The sequence below is a fragment of the Strigops habroptila genome, chromosome 9 (genome assembly GCF_004027225.2).
Source record: "Strigops habroptila isolate Jane chromosome 9, bStrHab1.2.pri, whole genome shotgun sequence".
NCBI lineage: Eukaryota > Metazoa > Chordata > Aves > Psittaciformes > Psittacidae > Strigops > Strigops habroptila.
Window position 1 is genome coordinate 27,716,296 of NC_044285.2, and position 19,420 is coordinate 27,735,715.

Sequence of the window (19,420 nt, forward strand, 5' to 3'; positions counted from 1 at the left end):
AATGTGCTGTTCCCCTTGGATTGCTTCCTGGTTTTATATATAGTGTGGCATACTCGGTACCACGTCAGAGCATGGGACTATGCTGACAGAATTTGTTTTGCTAGGCAACATCCCCAGAGCTGGTTTCACAAGAATTACTTGTCTGAATCATGGTAGCCATTAACTTTCATCTGTCTGGAAAAATTGATGCCCCGCATGGAAGGGGAGTCCCAGACACTTCCTCAAATACATGCCTGGAGATGGAGCAGATTACAGGGTGTAATCCTGAACTCGTCTGGGTGCCGCATGAGCTAACACAGAGTATCCATGAGTAAAAAAATTATTCTGAGCAAAGAAAAGATGTCCCCTGGCATGAGAAGCAGCACTATATCTGGCTGGACTGGGCTATCCTCGATGAGTGTTTGTGTTGGTGTCGCCTGGGATACCCAGGTTTGGTGCTGATTACATTTGCACTAACTCTCCTCTATTGTTCTCCAGGCATGACGCTGGTGGGGCCAAGTTCATCCGTGTTTCAGTCTCTTTGTGAGGTCTCGGTGCGATGGGAGAGCGCAAAATCATCCCACAGACATTGTGGAGAATAGCAAACCAGTCTGTTCACAGCAGCATGAACATGTTCCACAGCTCCCAGCCTAACCACGGATACTGATCTTGTGCTTAGAGTCAGTACATGAACACTGGGAATGAAAGGCAGTGACGTTGCATTGGCTTCTGATCAACGAGGAGGCTTTGCTGCCAGTCCAACACCAGCTCTGCCAGCAGCACACCCTTCCCTTAAGCACTTCTCTAAGTGATGGAAAGTTGTAGAAAAATAAAGCAGCTGAAAATGCGGATGCTGCGAAGCACTGTCATTGCAGCTCCAACCTGAGGACCATGCAAGGAAGGCAGCCCTGTGCTCTCCCGCCTGCTCAGCGAGCAGCAGCCACCCTGGGTTTGCACAGGAGCCCTGGTGAGAGGACATCTGCCCAAGTCCCTAAGAAAAGGAATTTGACTTGGTGGTGGTGAAGATAACTTGTGCTTTGATGTAAGTGTATAAATATTTATTCTTTTATTTTGTTTGAATAAGTTAGCCTTTGCTAGAGGCTGTCTATAGCAGTTTTCTTTTATTACAATTATTTACTTCTTTCTCTTGCCGGCGTGATACAACAGAGCTGTCAGCTGCAAGAGCAGAAATTCTGCAAACAAGCTACGCGCTTTCTCAGCAGCTTGACATTTCGTAATAACTTGTGGAAAGATAAGGCAAAGCCTCTCTTCCTCCAGGGCACCACCCGTTTCGCCAGAGTGCACCGACTCTGTGAACGCAAGAAGAAAATCACAGGGAAGGCAGGAGGGGTGGGATGGGGTGCTCCAGACTCAGGCTGTGCCCCACTTCACCTCGCAGGGCTGGCAGATGTGGGCAGAGCCAGCACAGAGAGATGGGACCGGCCGTGGGAAAGGTGGCTGCCTTGAATCAGTTCCCCTCAGTTAATCTCTACCTGCATGAGCAATCGCTTCCGATGACTGACGACTTTCAGTGCTCTTCTTTGAACCTACTGGTATCTCCCTTAATGCAAGCAGAACAAACACAGCACCCCCAGTTGATTTCAGCAGTGGCAGGAGATGGTTTCCAGTATTTTTCCATACCCTGTTTATTTTGTGCTACACCTTTGTTTGATGGCTTTGGCCAGCTCCCTACATTGATTAGCTGTGCTCTTTGCAGCTGAGGACATTTTTTCCTCAGCAACTGAAATACAATTGCAATTAAACTTCAGCAATAGATTAAAAACTTTCCATTTTCTTCTGTTAAAAGTGCTCTACTTTTGACCCCAGAGGGTTTCCAGCACTTTTCGCTTGTCATCTCATCGGTGTCCCCTCTCCACCTCTTTGTAGCGCAATGTTGTACACCCCAAAACACTGCCAAGGGGCACCATGAATACTGCTTATTACTCCTAGAGCCTTTCTCTTTTGCTGGTACTGAAACCAGTCCTATTCCTATTTCTTTTCCCTTATACTGTGCCAAGAAAAACCTTGTTGAGGAAATCCAAATGAATTACATCATCTGAATATCTTGCATTTTGGGGAGGTTTTTTTAACATCCTTGAAGATTTTGAGGAAATTGTAGGAAGGCAGTTTTCTTTGTAAGTAACTCCACACCTTGGTCCTACAGAACAAGTCCTAATTCTTATTCATCTGTGGTTAACCTGATTCTAAAGTCGTGCCAGCTGCTGGATTCCCTGGGCCATCCTGATTTACAGCTATGGTATGTACAGCCTTCGCTGCTCTTCTCATTTTTTACCTTTGGTTTGGTTTTTGGTTTTGGTTTTGGTTTTTTTCTTGAGTTTTTTTCTCAGGAATTGAGGATTTTTGCGTGAGAAACCAGAACTACTGCTTGATCTTCAACTAAGATTTCCTGTTTCTCCGCTCATTAAACAGATGGAGGGTCTTCTGTCTCAGCTTCTGACTTTCTATCATTTCCCACCTTGATTATCCTCAGATATTAGACGTTTCTCCAACACCTTTTGTGATTACTCACTGAAGTTCTCCACAATTTCTTACCTTTATCTTCTCTCCCTAGCCCCACAGAGTTCAAGAAACTCATTTTTAAACTGCAAACCAGTCACACGACTGTCTCTTCTGACTAGAAAATGCAGAAGTAGAAGCCAGGCGGGTATTTGCAAGTATGAGGAAGGGATGAATGACAAAGGGAAGAGTCTCAAGAACAGGAGTGACACATAGCAGCTCCTACAGGCACCAGGCCACAGCCAGGATGGCAGCAAGCCAACAGGAGGTTCCCAAAAGCTGCTGAGCTGACCACCTCTGTGCCCCTTCTGATGGAAAAATAGCAGAGCCTGAATGCTGGAGAAGCAGGAATCGGAGAGTTTCAGCCCCATCCCTGCTGTTTCAAGGCTTGGAGCAGGAGAAAACCCTCCTGCAAACCTAGCAAACCCTCCAAGGGAGGGATGGACTTTCCAAAGCATCCTGCAATGCAATGCAGCTGCCCCTTGGACACAACCAACATCCCCAGGCAGGACACAAGGCGAAGAGATCGCACCTTGGCTGGCAGAGGACCAGTGATTATCTCCCTGGCCATTCATGGACAAGAACCTTCCAAGATGTTCATTACAGAGATGTTTAATGTTCACCCTTTGGTAAAACATGAAGGGGCAGATATGGAGATGTGTGACCCAGCTATATTCTGCAGCTCTCTAAAGAGCATGAGTTTCCACTTTCCACTTTTCCAAACAGCTCATCAGCAAAGCAAATAATTAGCTCACTTGTTTTGTTGCTTTTATTCCCTATTTTCACTTTAGAAAAGGAAATTCACTTTCAATGAGGGAAAATGCTGGGATAAAACATTACTAATGTAATGCTTATTCCTTGTGGACCAGAAGTCCAGTAATAAGACATACTTGCAAGTGGCTTCCAGGATTTCATCAGACCCTTTTGCATAGCTGACAGGAAGATTTTCTTACAGGGAAAGAGTGGAAAGGTTGACAGCAAAATCCTTTTTGTCTAAGGTATTGAATGTATCAAGATTACAGATAAAATGCATAAAGAAGTGGTGGTGATTCATAAAACTAAGGGGGGGAATAACTAGGTACAAAAAGGTTAATGCAAATCTCACTTGGTTTTAGCTTCCTCCTTCACTAACTCCCATTTCCAATCTGGAAATAATAGTGGTAACAGTACTTTGGGAAATGCCCCTCATCCAGGCAAAAATTACTGAGGAGGAAATTCCCCATAGCTGCCCATAGCTGAAGTTTTGGGAATCTCTTGAATGAGTTTGCAAGTTCTCAGCTGACAACTCCTCTAACCAAGTAACACTGGGAAGCCTGAAACCGCTTGCCCTTCAGAGCTACAACCCCGCCTGCTCAAGTCCCTCCTTAGCAGGTGCTCACTTGTTTCTCTCTGTGCTGTGTGATGAACAAGCCTTTCTGCCTTCTGATTTTTGTCCATAACGTGGTTTTCATGCAGTCTACCATTCTTGGTCAGAGCTCACAGCATGTACAGCTCTCTCCAAAGCTACCATGGTCAGTTCAGTCTGTTTTCAATTAGGGGCCTGGGAAAGTGTTTTGCTTTGAGTCACAGCATTCCTGCACTGGCATCGCTTAGCTCATCTTCAAGAATGAAGGTGGTAGGAATTTCCCTGGCACCTACAGACTTCCCCACCTCTAGCACCACAGCTTTCTGCTGAACTCCATCTTCCACATCAAACGCACACTCACTATGCCCCTGACCAAACTGCCTCCTGGATCACACAAAACAGTTGAACAGTCTCATGGATCACACAAAACAGACAAACAGTTTCATGGATTACACAAAATCAAACTACATGCACACAGTGTTTTCTTCTCAGTGCCAAAAATTAAACGTCGTCTTTTCTTTGCCCTTGTAGGAGCACCAGAGGCAATTTTGATATCTCTTCCAAAGATGGTGCCTCAATATGTCCTCATGATAAATTCTGCCCTCTCACATTATTCAATTTCCAAGGCATAATATTGTCACTTAGCTAGTTGAATCACAAAATTAAGTATATTGCAGTTTAAAAGATCTTACTACATCCCATCAATGCAGGTGGCTTTTTTCACTGCAATTATTTGTTCAGTATTTTGTCTTGATTGGAGTTTAATGTCTCCATCTAATGATCTTTCCTCCCCTTCCTTGATGCACAGTCTAAAACCAATTCCTACTACAAATGGCATGTTTGCTTATTAAGTGTCCCCTTGTTACTTGCCTCCATTTATCTAAATTATTGTTTATTCATATGCTGTGTTCTCCCTCTATTTATTACTTTATTAGTGTTTCTTTTTACCTGACATGTATGTAAAAGTTTATAGCCTTACTCACAGAGCCAAATATTGTATTCATAAATAGGGGCAATTGTTTTGACTTCTTTAGCTTGAACAAGATGTATAGGACATTCAGTAAGAATATATGGTGAACTTTTACCTGGTTTTTTTATGAAAGCAAGAGCCAAAACCATAGTTATCAACAAGAAGTTATCCTGAATGCTTTGCATGGTTAAGGGTGTCTATATTTCAATCTCAACCAAGATACAAGTACACAAAATTTTACTTTTATTTCCTGCATTTCATGAATCATCTGACAGAAAGTCTTTCAAGACTTTTATTTTCCTTCCTGTTCCTCACACCTGAGAACAAACAAGTAAACTGTGCAAAGCACATGAGGAAGCAGAAACCCACATCCTGCAGCTTGCCACATAAGAGAAGAGTGAGTTCATTTCAGTGATATACATAGGAATTGTGTTGTCAAATTTGGAGCTGCATCCTACACGCAGCCTTCATTTGTTATTATATCTAACAGCAAACCAAAAGCATGAGAGCAGTGCTGAGATGCCTCTTGGAAGCATAAATGCCTGCAAGAGCTGCTCTGCACCCAAACCTCCCACGAAGAGGGAGAATGGGAGTGAGCCAGGTCACTGAGAGCAACCAGTCCACTCACTCCCTTGCTTCACCTTAGAAATTTTGGGTTATTTTTTTAGAAATAATGTTTCCAGGAATTGAAGTTCGCTCCACAGTAGCTGAAATTGCAGCAAAGCATGATTCATGTCCCACCCCATCACTGCTCAGTGTTTAGGAGTGGTCCAAGGAGTGAAACTTCCCAGGAACACACTGCTGCTCTCACGTCTGCATTGCACCCTGAATTTGTGCTCCCCCAGGCACCTGCCCACACTGCTCTGCACCCCCTAACCTGCCCATTGTGCTGTTTGCGTTCTGCTGCTCTTGACAGTAACCTTGGCATGGTCAGATGTAACCCACCTGCTATGTAGGCTTGGTCCACTTAAAGCTATTTGTTGTTGTATTCAGCAGTGACAACAAATCTACATTTTGGCCCATTTTTTAAATCATTTTGGCAGCCTGAGCACCTCCCATCATTGGTTCTTGTAGGTGCTGCTCAGTGGCCAGCCAGGCACAAGAGAACAGCAGGTTTTCCTGCGTGTGAGCTCAGGGCAGGGCAGGAGCAGGTACCAGTAGTGTGTCCCTCATCATCTGCCCTTGCACTGGTATCAAAGAGATGTGTAGGATATCCTGCTGTTTCTCAGGACTGGCAAGCCTTGCAGCACGCTTGGATGGTAACTCTTCCATATGGGAGCAGTCCAGCACAGCACCAGCAGCAGCATGGACTGGGCGTCTGCTGGCGCTGGTGAGCATCTGCCAGTTAGTAAACCCAGGGAAGTGGCGGGGACAGGGTCACGCAGATGTGTAGTTGTCACTACTGTTCTGGAGTGGGTTCAACACAGATTTCCCAGGATTGTGTTCTTTGCTGTCCTCGAGACCCTGGAGGATACACATATGTTGCTCCCTCAGACTTTCTTTGGCAATCATTTTCTCCATAAACACTTGTGATGTTTTCCCTGAATTAGTCTAATTTCAATTTTCCCCTAAGGGACAACCAAAACCAAGGAAATTGCTTTCCAGTGACTGGGACTACACTAGAAGAAAATATTTGCAAATGTGTTTTTCAATTTGGCATTAGTTGTTTTCCAAGGCAGTCTTGGCCTGAGGTTGAGAATTTCTTTAGGTTTGGGGGTGTCAGGGTTGTTTGCTTTGCTTCTTTTTCTTTTTAAGAAGAGTTTTATTCAGGCTTCTAAACTGGAATAGCAAATTATCATTGAGTAAAGAATGAAACCCCCTGGAACTGAAAATACAATTGTGAACTGAAAATAGGACTTGAAGTCTGCGCGTGGTACAAATAGTTTAGTAGAATGAGATTCCCGTTTCCTAACAGCAGCGGGAAATGGAAGATTTGCTCAGGTCTTGTTGGGTTTTAATTTGGGATGGGTGATACATGCACTAGCGCCATTTCCAGAATGAGGTTCCAGCCCAAACCTGGGTCTTGTAGGTCACATACAAGCAGAAGTAATGTTGTCCCATGTCTCATCAAATGCATATTTACCTGGAGTAAGAGTGTTCTCTGACCTTTACACCTTTGTGGCAAATTAAATCAGAACAAAAGCTCCTTGCAGTGTTGGGACGTAAATGCAGAGTCATCAGAAAAACCATAAGGAGTATTTGGGATTGTAAGAGGTTAGTGAAGGCAGGGCTGGAGCATGGCAGGATTTGAGCAGATGAAGCCTGTAGTGAGCAGGTCTCTGATAGCTCACTCAGAAGCTGAGCTGGAAACCCTGATCCACCAGCAGCAAAGCACTAATGCCATGATCTGTCTCCATCCAGATCATTGTGTGTGCAGCCATCACACAAAACAACCCTTCTACTGCCAAGGGGAAAAAAAGTGCAAGATGAATTACTGGCACTACCTTCAGTGTTTACCAGCAATCTGCTCTTTCTGTATTGAAGATTAACATGGATTATCTTCAGCTGCCATGAGGGAAGTTGGTTGACAGAAGGAAAAATGTATTACCTCTTTAACAAAAGATCCTAGGGGCCATGTAGAGTGCTATTGTTGCCTAAAAGAATGAAAGGAGGAAACAAATTCTGTGCTATTCCATGCAATTCCCTTATTAGTAGCTGTATTTTATTTGGACAGATGACAGGCATTAGTAAATTGTTTCCTAGTGGGACCATGCAGATGGACAAAAATAACCTACATCATAGAAAAGCAGTTAATTAAGAGAGGAACCTGACTGCACCATTGCCAGGTTTCAGGCAATCTGAGCAAACTCACTGGCAGCCCTAGAAAATCAGTTTGGAAACATCGTCCTAAGGGAGATATTTAGGCCTATTTAATGCTTAAATTGTTTAAACATCAAAAAAATGGGCCGTTGTCTCTCCATGCCAAGAATTCTTTGTGTTCCCATTTAACGTTTTTGACAGTCAATAATGGGACTAAGCATGGGTGAGTTGAACCCAGCAGCATGCAGCCACCTGCGAGCAGTCACCAAGTGGCACATGGAGGGAGTAAATCACACAGTTAGTGGGGGAAAACAACTGTACAGACTGCCGATAGAGGGGCTAGCAGGAACCACCTTGTGCTGAGGTCTCACTGTGCTTTTCTCTCAAAGGGAGACTGAGTATCCTGAGTTTTCACAATGAACACAGCCCCCAGGTGTGGCATAGCAGCTCCTTGTGAGCAATCACAGGTTTATATAGTTCTCTTGGTCAGGAAAAGGCAGGTCAGGAGGGAAAGGATTGTTGGTAATTGCACAGCTGAGGTTGAGAAGCTCAACTTGGAAGAGGGAGAAAGTGGGTTTGACCAGATCAGCTGGGATTCAGGAAAGGGGAAGGATAGAGTTGTTCACATCTCAATTGGTGCTGGGCAAAATATGCTACTCCCAAGCATATGGGAGTGGAGGTGTGTGGTGTGGAGCCTCCAGCACACCCTCAGCTCTGGTCTCCTTGGAAAACCCCCTTACCTGTGTCCTTTCGTCAGGAGACCTGCATGTCTTCACTCCGCAGCTTTGGAAGTGCCCAGCTCAGATGGAGGGTGACCTCTGATCACCCAAGCAGGATTTCAGCACAAGGAATTCCCCTTCTCTGGCATTTGTTTCTGAAGTGACTTGATCCATCTAATCTCACCTCTTTAGTGCTTACTGCTGTGGCACTAATGTGGCTGCAAACTTGCTCTCTTGCTGCCGTGGTAAAACCTATTCCCTTTCCTGTAAGGGCAGTCTCATAGTAGGGAGCAAGAAAGAAGTTAGAAGTGAGAGTATGGGCACCTTTGACTTCTATTTCCTCAAGCCTTTGCCTTGTCGTGTTTGCATTATCACCTCTTGCTTCTCCTTTTCTGCCCCGCTGCAGTTCATATGTAGCATTGCAAATTTTTGCATGAGCCATTACTTTTCTTTTGCTTCTCATCATCTATAATAGGCATGTTGTAACTCTGAGAAAAAGCTTAGAGGCAGCCTAAACACTTACTAAATGAAAATGGCACTTTGTCCACTCTTACCCTCTCCTTCAGTTGTGTTCTCTCTCCTGTTCCTTTTTTATGCTTGGTTACTGCACTAGTTTGGTTTTCAGGAGTTGGTAACAGCCATGGATAAAATTGCAGTTAAAATAGGGCTGGCTTCAGTTCTGTAGAAGTCTCTGTAGAGTACTGGAAAATCTTTAGCCCCAAGCTCTGTCCTGCCAAGCAGCTCCCCCGATCTTACACTTGACGCTTTGCGCCCTGAACCCTCCTGTTTTGTAGAACTACCAAGAAGATAAACATAAAATGTTTATTTCTGGTTACCAAGGAATTATTCTTAAACCACATCTTTTCTGGAGAACCTTTTTCAGCCTGGCACCGTGGCCTGGCAGGGCTGAGTGGCTACACGTAGATCCTTGTGGGGCCTCAGGCAGCCCTACCAGCAAAGGTTTGAAAGGTTGGGAATGAGCAAGGGCCAGAACAACCCAGCCCTGCTCCTGAGGTTCCTCTTTCTTTTCCCCATAAAAGGTATTTGGAGAGACGTGAGCGTTCAACTGCTGTGAAAATCCTCAATTCACTGCAAATGCCATGTAGGATTTTTTATGGAACAGACAGAGCGTCGGGCAAATTACTTGAGCCAAGCAGACCAGATAGAGCATTGGTGCTGGTGGGAGTGGAAGGGAGCTTTGTATGAGCTGGGAGTGTAGTTTTTGTGATCCAGGGTGATAGGGAATGCTGGTTGCTGCTCAAAGAAATTCTGCTCTGAAGATCAGAGAAAGTTTGTATTAGGATGTCTGGGGGTTGTCACTTGGCAGATCACAAGCCTGTTGAAGCTGATAGGATGAAAGATGTGGAGAGAGTCTGGGGGGAGGAGGAGTAACATATCTGTGAAATGGGGGAATTGCCAGAAGTTTGTTGTGTTTTTTTAAGGCCGCACCAATGGTGTTCAGAAGAAAATGACTTCCACTGCCAGCTGGAGCTGCAGATGGTGTGTTACCTGCCTCCCCACAAACCCAGCCCTGTGTGCCCAGGTGACAGTGCTAATGCCAGTGGCTATCACCATGATCTGCACAGAGAAGGCTAAAAGATTCCCAGCTTCCTGTGGTTTTATTGGGATTTGCTTGTTTCTCTCTTTTGAAGAGCCATCAACCAATGTAAAGGTCAGAGGAGCTGATGCTAACCCAAGCAGAAAATGACCCAATCGACTTTGAATCAAAATAAACTGCAGCACTTAATGGCAACATAGTAACAGATAAATGTTTTGCCACCTCTTAATGACTAATGGAAGGGTAGGATGCATAGTTACAGTATGAGAATTAAAGTCAACAAAACCTGGGAGATCCAGTGTGAGAGCAGTAGAGATCACCAGATATTCAAAGTAATTTGGTTAAAATCACCAGAGGAAACAGCATTAGAAATTTCCTGTTATTTGAGCATTCAAGTGCTCAGCTTGTTGGTTGGGGTTTTTGTGGTGGTGTTGATTTAAAAGGGAAAATGTAAAGAGAACCCCCCCTGACAAATGATGACATGTGTAAGTGGGCTCTTTGTTCAAATCTGAGATTCTCATAAGGGGACCCTCTACACCAGGAATCTGTGGAAAGATGCTCTCACTAGTGCCCACCTACAGCAGTTACGTATTTCTGCTTCTAGAACAGATCACAGAAGATATCACTGAGAAGTTTTATGAAACAGTAAAAGTTTGGGCTTTAATAGTTACATCCTCTTATTTCCAAAATGTCGCTGGTGGAACTGCCTGAGAATAATTCACATGCTTTGTCAGAGAGATGTGCTGTGTGGCATACACCACCACACAGACCTGCTTCTGCTCTCATTCGGTTGCTATCCACTACTTCAAAACTTCCCATATTTCTGTACCATGCTTTCCACTTGGATTTAGCCAGGTATGGTCTCAGCCCCCATATGATGTGCCTGGTCCAGACTGGCGATAACCTTCTGATCAGCCCCATTGCCACTGTCCGCAGTGTGTTCCCTGTGTCTTTCTGTCTTGTCTAGGGTAAAACTGGGAATAAGAACAGATGAGCATAGGTGCAACCTTGACAAAACGGAAAGATGCTGGTACATTAAGGAAGTAATTTAAGGGTTAAGCCCATGGCAGCGTATGTTTGATCTGCAAAGAGTAATTGTGCAGGTTTCAGCTGACCTGGTGCTTCTTCTTTATTCAAAACAAAACAATAAAAACCAAAACCAAACATCTTTGAAAATCAGGCCATTTTAAATGACCGCCTTTCCCAGACGTGTAAAGCACAAAGCGCTGATGGCTGCAGAGCTCCAGGAGGGCCCCTGGGAAGCAGCCAGCCACCTCCACTGGTGCAGGAGCCCAGGGGATGCTCCAGGGCTTGGCCAGCACCCAAGAAGCCTCCTGAAGATGGAGCACACGGGCTGCAGGTGTTGGAATGCCAAGTTAAAGTAAGTCCCTGAATGAGGCAATCTATGCTAAGGAAAACCTGATTTCCACACAGGTGTATTTGGACAGCAAACATAAAACTGTTCCACTCAGAAGCAGGGGTTTGGATGTTCCCTAAGAAAAGCCTCTGCTGGAAGCCACTTGGCAGGGTGTTACACTCTCATTCAAATACAAGTAGATTATTAAGATGCCTGATGTTCTGTGGTAATTTACGTGACATATATTGTGTCACAGATAATTATCTGGCCATCCTCAAATACCTAACAGCAATGTATATCAAGTGATGCACTAGATAAATGTGGGTTTAGTTAATTATAAAGTGTCTCAGTTATCAATGTTAAGATTCAGTAATGCACGTTCATTTGCCTTTCAGTTTATATTTTTAAAAATTGCCAAGTCATATAAGCCTCAAGTTAATTTCAATGCCAAAAAATCACGTATTTTCATGATGTTTATTCCATTCCCTTTCCAAATAAATAAAGCCAACTTGAATATAGTATTTCTGGCTTTTTAGATTACTTTTTTTAGATTACTTACTTAGAAGATGATTAAATCAGATTTTCCCCATGAGAAACGTTTTCTTGTGTACTGCTGAATTTCCCAAGAATAAGTTTGTTTTCTCATCATCCAGAGAAAAAGAACCCTGGTAGTTTATGTAATCAGAAAACTCTGCTATCAAAGCAACGAACATCAGGGAATTAAGATGCTGCTTCACTATTGCGGCTGGGGAAAAAACTGTAACAAAAAATCTCTGATAGACTATTTTTATTTTTAAAAACTTGCATCTCAGAATATTTGTTTTGTTTCGTTGGTTTGTATTTTTTTACCAAAAACAAACAAAAAAAAAAGTGTTGAGATGCAATAAAGCCAGGGTCAGTATCTGAAAAAAATAAACCTAACCTAGAAAATCAAAGCACAACCTTTTGTCAGTTTGAAAGTAAATGCTAGTTAAGATTACCTGGACGGACTCACAGTAACCCATATTATGAACCTTAAAGTCACCACTGACCTGGATAGACCCTGGAACACCTAGTTCCAGCCTAAGGGACAGTAAATGCACCTTAGGTCTGTCCCATTCTGGGAAAATATATTAGAATGACAGACTACTTTGGACAGATTTGTGTATAATACAGATTTTATGTAATTTCTCACACAAGCAGGAGAATTGATATAATTTCCCAGCTCTTGGTAAATGAAGCCTCCAGGAATGCAAAATCATTCTGCTGCTTTTGCCTACAAACTTGCCACCCACAAAGTGTCACGGAACATTCCTCATTTCTTGACTGGTATGTCTGCAGGGTGACTGTGAAATAGAGGAGACACAGCTTAAAGAAAGCTCTATCTCTCCCATCTACTGAAGCACCCATTTGTTACATGTACCGGACAGGAAGAGGAAGCAGCAGTTGTCTCTACCAGGACCACATCTGGCAGCGTGGCTGTTCTACTTATTACAGGTTGACATGCTGGAACCATTGAAGACCTCAGGGAAATCCAGCTTTCCAAATCAGCAGTCCAAAAGTCTTCATGATGTCTTTTTCTCTTTACTAAGGTGGTTAACCACACAAGGGACTTAGGATGCTAACCTGCAAGACACCGGAAATCCCTGCCAGCAAGACCTGGAAGTGTTCAGCATCCTCATATTTTACAGACACGTAGGTATTGTACTTGTACAGAGTGTGATCAGCTGATTGCCCCTGCACCAGTTTTCACGGCTTGCTGAGGCCCTCCAGCAGCCAAACCACAGCAAAAGGATGTTCCTGGGTCCTCGTCTGGCCTAACAAACCCATCCTTCCGCTTTGCACAAGATGAAGGGATCGGAGCAGGTTAAAAGGTCCCTAAAAGCCCTACTTCCAGAATTTTTCCCTGGCAAAGAGCCTGAAATTACTGTTCTTTGTCCCAGGGACCCATCCAAACCCAGACATAGATCAGTCTAGGGGAGAGTGGTAGGGCACCCGGCTGCAGGAGCACCATGAAGCACTTTGGCTGCAGTACCCAGGGAGGCTGAGTCAGTGCGGGCAGCCCCATACCCAAACCTCTGTGGTGGGGCCCACGCTGCTCCACTTCTCAGAAAAGGCAGCACAAACTCTCACCTTTTGCTTTGCATCTTGAGTGGAAACCGCATGAGTCCTGTCTTCCTCAATGAAACAAAAGCAACATTGACCCTGACTGATGCCTCATGTAATTTCCTGGATTACTGCCTCCTTTTGTGCCTGTGAAAGAGTAACATAATTCACCAAATGTTTAGGCTAAGAGTGATGTGGTTGCTGGATGCTCTCCCTGCAGTCATTGCTGGTAATAATTTATTTCATTTGTCTCAGGAGAGCAAGTGCTTTATTCCAGAACAATACTGACTAGAGATGGTGATGAAGATGTCCTACCCTCTCACCCAGCCTTGCATCTTCTCTCAGTCCTCTTTTCCACAGCAGGTAGTTGAAAAGGTTCTATTTGCGGTAGGATATGATCAACAGCTTCATGATCTGAGAGCAAAGAGATGTGTAGGATATCCTGCTGTTTCTCAGGACTGGCAAGCCTTGCAGCACGCTTGGATGGTAACTCTTCCATATGGGAGCAGTCCAGCACAGCACCAGCAGCAGCATGGGCTGGGCGTCTGCTGGCGCTGGTGAGCGTCTGCCAGTTAGTAAACCCAGGGAAGCGGTGGGGACAGGGTCACACAGATGTGTGGTTGTCACTACTGTTCTGGAGTGGGTTCAACACAGATTTCCCAGGATTGTGTTCTTTGCTGTCCTCGAGACCCTGGAGGATACACATATGTTGCTCCCTCAGACTTTCTTTGGCAATCATTTTCTCCATAAACACTTGTGATGTTTTTCCTGAATTAGTCTAATTTCAATTTTCCCCTAAGGGACAACCGAAACCAAGGAAATTGCTTTCCAGTGACTGGGACTACACTAGAAGAAAATATTTGCAAATGTGTTTTTCAATTTGGCATTAGTTGTTTTCCAAGGCAGTCTTGGCCTGAGGTTGAGAATTTCTTTAGGTTTGGGGGTGTCAGGGTTGTTTGCTTTGCTTCTTTTTCTTTTTAAGAAGAGTTTTATTCAGGCTTCTAAACTGGAATAGCAAATTATCATTGAGTAAAGAATGAAACCCCCTGGAACTGAAAATACAATTGTGAACTGAAAATAGCACTCGAAGTCTGCACATGGTGCAAATGGTTTAGTAGAATGAGATTCCCGTTTCCTAACAGCAGCGGGAAATGGAAGATTTGCTCAGGTCTTGCTGGGTTTTAATTTGGGATGGGTGATACATGCACTAGCGCCATTTCCAGAATGAGGTTCCAGCCCAAACCTGGGTCTTGTAGGTCACATACAAGCAGAAGTAATGTTGTCCCATGTCTCATCAAATGCGTATTTACCTGGAGTAAGAGTGTTCTCTGACCTTTACACCTTTGTGGCAAATTAAATCAGAACAAAAGCTCCTTGCAGTGTTGGGACGTAAATGCAGAGTCATCAGAAAAACCGTAAGGAGTATTTGGGATTGTAAGAGGTTAGTGAAGGCAGGGCTGGAGCATGGCAGGATTTGAGCAGATGAAGCCTGTAGTGAGCAGGTCTCTGATAGCTCACTCAGAAGCTGAGCTGGAAACCCTGATCCACCAGCAGCAACAGCACTAATGCCATGATCTGTCTCCATCCAGATCATTGTGTGTGCAGCCATCACACAAAACAACCCTTCTACTGCCAAGGGGAAAAAAAGTGCAAGATGAATTACTGGCACTACCTTCAGTGTTTGCCAGCAATCTGCTCTTTCTGTATTGAAGATTTAACATTGATTATCTTCAGCTGCCATGAGGGAAGTTAGTTGACAGAAGGAAAAATGTATTACCTCTTTAACAAAAGATCCTAGGGGCCATGTAGAGTGCTATTGTTGCCTAAAAGAATGAAAGGAGGAAACAAATTCTGTGCTATTCCATGCAGTTCCCTTATTGGTAGCTGTATTTTATTTGGACAGATGACAGGCATTAGTAAATTGTTTCCTAGTGGGACCATGCAGATGGACAAAAATAACCTACATCATAGAAAAGCAGTTAATTAAGAGAGGAACCTGACTGCACCATTGCCAGGTTTCAGGCAATCTGAGCAAACTCACTGGCAGCCCTAGAAAATCAGTTTGGAAACATCGTCCTAAGGGAGATATTTAGGCCTATTTAATGCTTAAATTGTTTAAACATCAAAAAAATGGGCCGTTGTCTCTCCATGCCAAGAATTCTTTGTGTTCCCATTTAACGTTTTTGACAGTCAATAATGGGACTAAGCATGGGTGAGTCAAACCCAGCAGCATGCAGTCACCTGCGAGCAGTCACCAAGTGGCACATGGAGGGAGTAAATCACACAGTTAGTGGGGGAAAACAACTGTACAGACTGCCGATAGAGGGGCTAGCAGGAACCACCTTGTGCTGAGGTCTCACTGTGCTTTTCTCTCAAAGGGAGACTGAGTATCCTGAGTTTTCACAATGAACACAGCCCCCAGGTGTGGCACAGCAGCTCCTTGTGAGCAATCACAGGTTTATATAGTTCTCTTGGTCAGGAAAAGGCAGGTCAGGAGGGAAGGGATTGTTGGTAATTGCACAGCTGAGGTTGAGAAGCTCAACTTGGAAGAGGGAGAAAGTGGGTTTGACCAGATCAGCTGGGATTCAGGAAAGGGGAAGGATAGAGTTGTTCACATCTCAATTGGTGCTGGGCAAAATATGCTACTCCCAAGCTATGTGGAGCCTCCAGCACACCCTCAGCTCTGGTCTCCTTGGAAAACCCCCTTACCTGTGTCCTTTCGTCAGGAGACCTGCATGCCTTCACTCTACAGCTTTGTAAGTGCCCAGGTCGAATGCAGGGGCATCTCTGATCACCCAAGCAGGATTTCAGCACAAGGAATTCCCCTTCTCTGGCATTTGTTTTTGAAGTGACTTGATCCATCTAACCTCACCTCTTTAGTGCTTACTGCTGTGGCACTAATGTGGCTGCAAACTTGCTCTCTTGCTGCCGTGGTAAAACCTATTCCCTTTCCTGTAAGTGCAGTCTCATAGGAGGGAGCAAGAAAGAAGTTAGAAGTGAGAGTATGGGCACCTTTGACTCTGATGGCTGCAGAGCTCCAGGAGGGCCCCTGGGAAGCAGCCAGCCACCTCCACTGGTGCAGGAGCCCAGGGGATGCTCCAGGGCTTGGCCAGCACCCAAGAAGCCTCCTGAAGATGGAGCACACGGGCTGCAGGTGTTGGAATGCCAAGTTAAAGTAAGTCCCTGAATGAGGTAATCTAGTGCTAAGGAAAACCTGATTTCCACACAGGTGTATTTGGACAGCAAACATAAAACTGTTCCACTCAGAAGCAGGGGTTTGGATGTTCCCTAAGAAAAGCCTCTGCTGGAAGCCACTTGGCAGGGTGTTACACTCTCATTCAAATACAAGTAGATTATTAAGATGCCTGATGTTCTGTGGTAATTTACGTGACATATATTGTGTCACAGATAATTATCTGGCCATCCTCAAATACCTAACAGCAATGTATATCAAGTGATGCACTAGATAAATGTGGGTTTAGTTAATTATAAAGTGTCTCAGTTATCAATGTTAAGATTCAGTAATGCACGTTCATTTGCCTTTCAGTTTATATTTTTAAAAATTGCCAAGTCACATAAGCCTCAAGTTAATTTCAATGCCAAAAAATCACGTATTTTCATGATGTTTATTCCATTCCCTTTCCAAATAAATAAAGCCAACTTGAATATAGTCTTTCTGGCTTTTTAGATTACTTTTTTTAGATTACTTACTTAGAAGATGATTAAATCAGATTTTCCCCATGAGAAACGTTTTCTTGTGTACTGCTGAATTTCCCAAGAATAAGTTTGTTTTCTCATCATCCAGAGAAAAAGAACCCTGGTAGTTTATGTAATCAGAAAACTCTGCTATCAAAGCAACGAACATCAGAGAATTAAGATGCTACTTTACTATTGCGGCTGGGGAAAAAACTGTAACAAAAAATCTCTGATAGACTATTTTTATTTTTAAAAACTTGCATCTCAGAATATTTGTTTTGTTTCGTTGGTTTGTATTTTTTTACCAAAAACAAACAAAAAAAAAAAAGTGTTGAGATGCAATAAAGCCAGGGTCAGTATCTGAAAAAAATAAACCTAACCTAGAAAATCAAAGCACAACCTTTTGTCAGTTTGAAAGTAAATGCTAGTTAAGATTACCTGGACGGACTCACAGTAACCCATATTATGAACCTTAAAGTCACCACTGACCTGGATAGACCCTGGAACACCTAGTTCCAGCCTAAGGGACAGTAAATGCACCTTAGGTCTGTCCCATTCTGGGAAAATATATTAGAATGACAGACTACTTTGGACAGATTTGTGTAAAATACAGATGTTATGTAATTTCTCACACAAGCAGGAGAATTGATATAATTTCCCAGCTCTTGGTAAATGAAGCCTCCAGGAATGCAAAATCATTCTGCTGCTTTTGCCTACAAACTTGCCACCCACAAAGTGTCACGGAACATTCCTCATTTCTTGACTGGTATGTCTGCAGGGTGACTGTGAAATAGAGGAGACACAGCTTAAAGAAAGCTCTATCTCTCCCATCTACTGAAGCACCCATTTGTTACATGTACCGGACAGGAAGAGGAAGCAGCAGTTGTCTCTACCAGGACCACATCTGGCAGCGTGGCTGTTCTACTTATTACAGGTTGACATGCTGGAACCATTGAAGACCTCAGGGAAATCCAGCTTTCCAAATCAGCAGTCCAAAAGTCTTCATGATGTCTTTTTCTCTTTTCTAAGGTGGTTAACCACACAAGGGACTTAGGATGCTAACCTGCAAGACACCGGAAATCCCTGCCAGCAAGACCTGGAAGTGTTCAGCATCCTCATATTTTACAGACACGTAGGTATTGTACTTGTACAGAGTGTGATCAGCTGATTGCCCCTGCACCAGTTTTCACGGCTTGCTGAGGCCCTCCAGCAGCCAAACCACAGCAAAAGGATGTTCCTGGGTCCTCGTCTGGCCTAACAAACCCATCCTTCCGCTTTGCACAAGATGAAGGGATCGGAGCAGGTTAAAAGGTCCCTAAAAGCCCTACTTCCAGAATTTTTCCCTGGCAAAGAGCCTGAAATTACTGTTCTTTGTCCCAGGGACCCATCCAAACCCAGACATAGATCAGTCTAGGGGAGAGTGGTAGGGCACCCGGCTGCAGGAGCACCATGAAGCACTTTGGCTGCAGTACCCAGGGAGGCTGAGTCAGTGCGGGCAGCCCCATACCCAAACCTCTGTGGTGGGGCCCACGCTGCTCCACTTCTCAGAAAAGGCAGCACAAACTCTCACCATCTTGAGTGGAAACCACGAGTCTTGTCTTCCTCAATGAAACAGAAGCAACGTATTTCCCTGGCTGATGCCTCATGTAATTTCCTGGATTACTGCCTCCTTTTGTGGAGACAGATTTGTGCCTGTGAAAGAGTAACATAATTCACCAAATGTTTAGGCTAAGAGTGATGTGGTTGCTGGATGCTCTCCCTGCAGTCATTGCTGGTAATAATTTATTTCATTTGTCTCAGGAGAGCAAGTGCTTTATTCCAAAACAATACTAACTAGAGATGGTGATGAAGACGTCCTACCCTCTCACCCAGCCTTGCATCTTCTCTCAGTCCTCTTTTCCACAGCAGGTAGTTGAAAAGGTTCTATTTGCGGTAGGATATGATCAACAGCTTCATCATCTGAGAGAGTGACAAGGGCTAAGGTTTTCTTCACAGAAAGTTCCCCATATCTGTTCTTCTCCCACAGAAATCAAGGGAACAGGGACCTTTGTTGGTTTCTATGGTTGGGATGGAGCAGCTTCTCGCAGCTGCCAGTATGGATCACACACATTAACCCTAAATACCAAGTGGAAGCCAGGGCCAAGTCAGCAAGCTGGACACTCCAAGCAGTGCCAGACGTCCCTGGGATGGTCACCCGTGGCCCTGCAACCAAGGGGGTCTGCTCTGTCCTCTCTCAGGGTGCTGGGTCTGTGTGCCATGGATCCAACCTTTCCCTGGAGCGCAGAGGTCCCCATGTTGCATGGAAGCGTCAGGGTTGGCCACCCTCCAGCCACTCATCCCAGAGGGCTAGAAGTTTCATTCATCTCCTCACAGTGTGGATATATTCCATGAGTATCCCAGCCCTGACCCTACTTATTATGCCTGGCCCCCATCA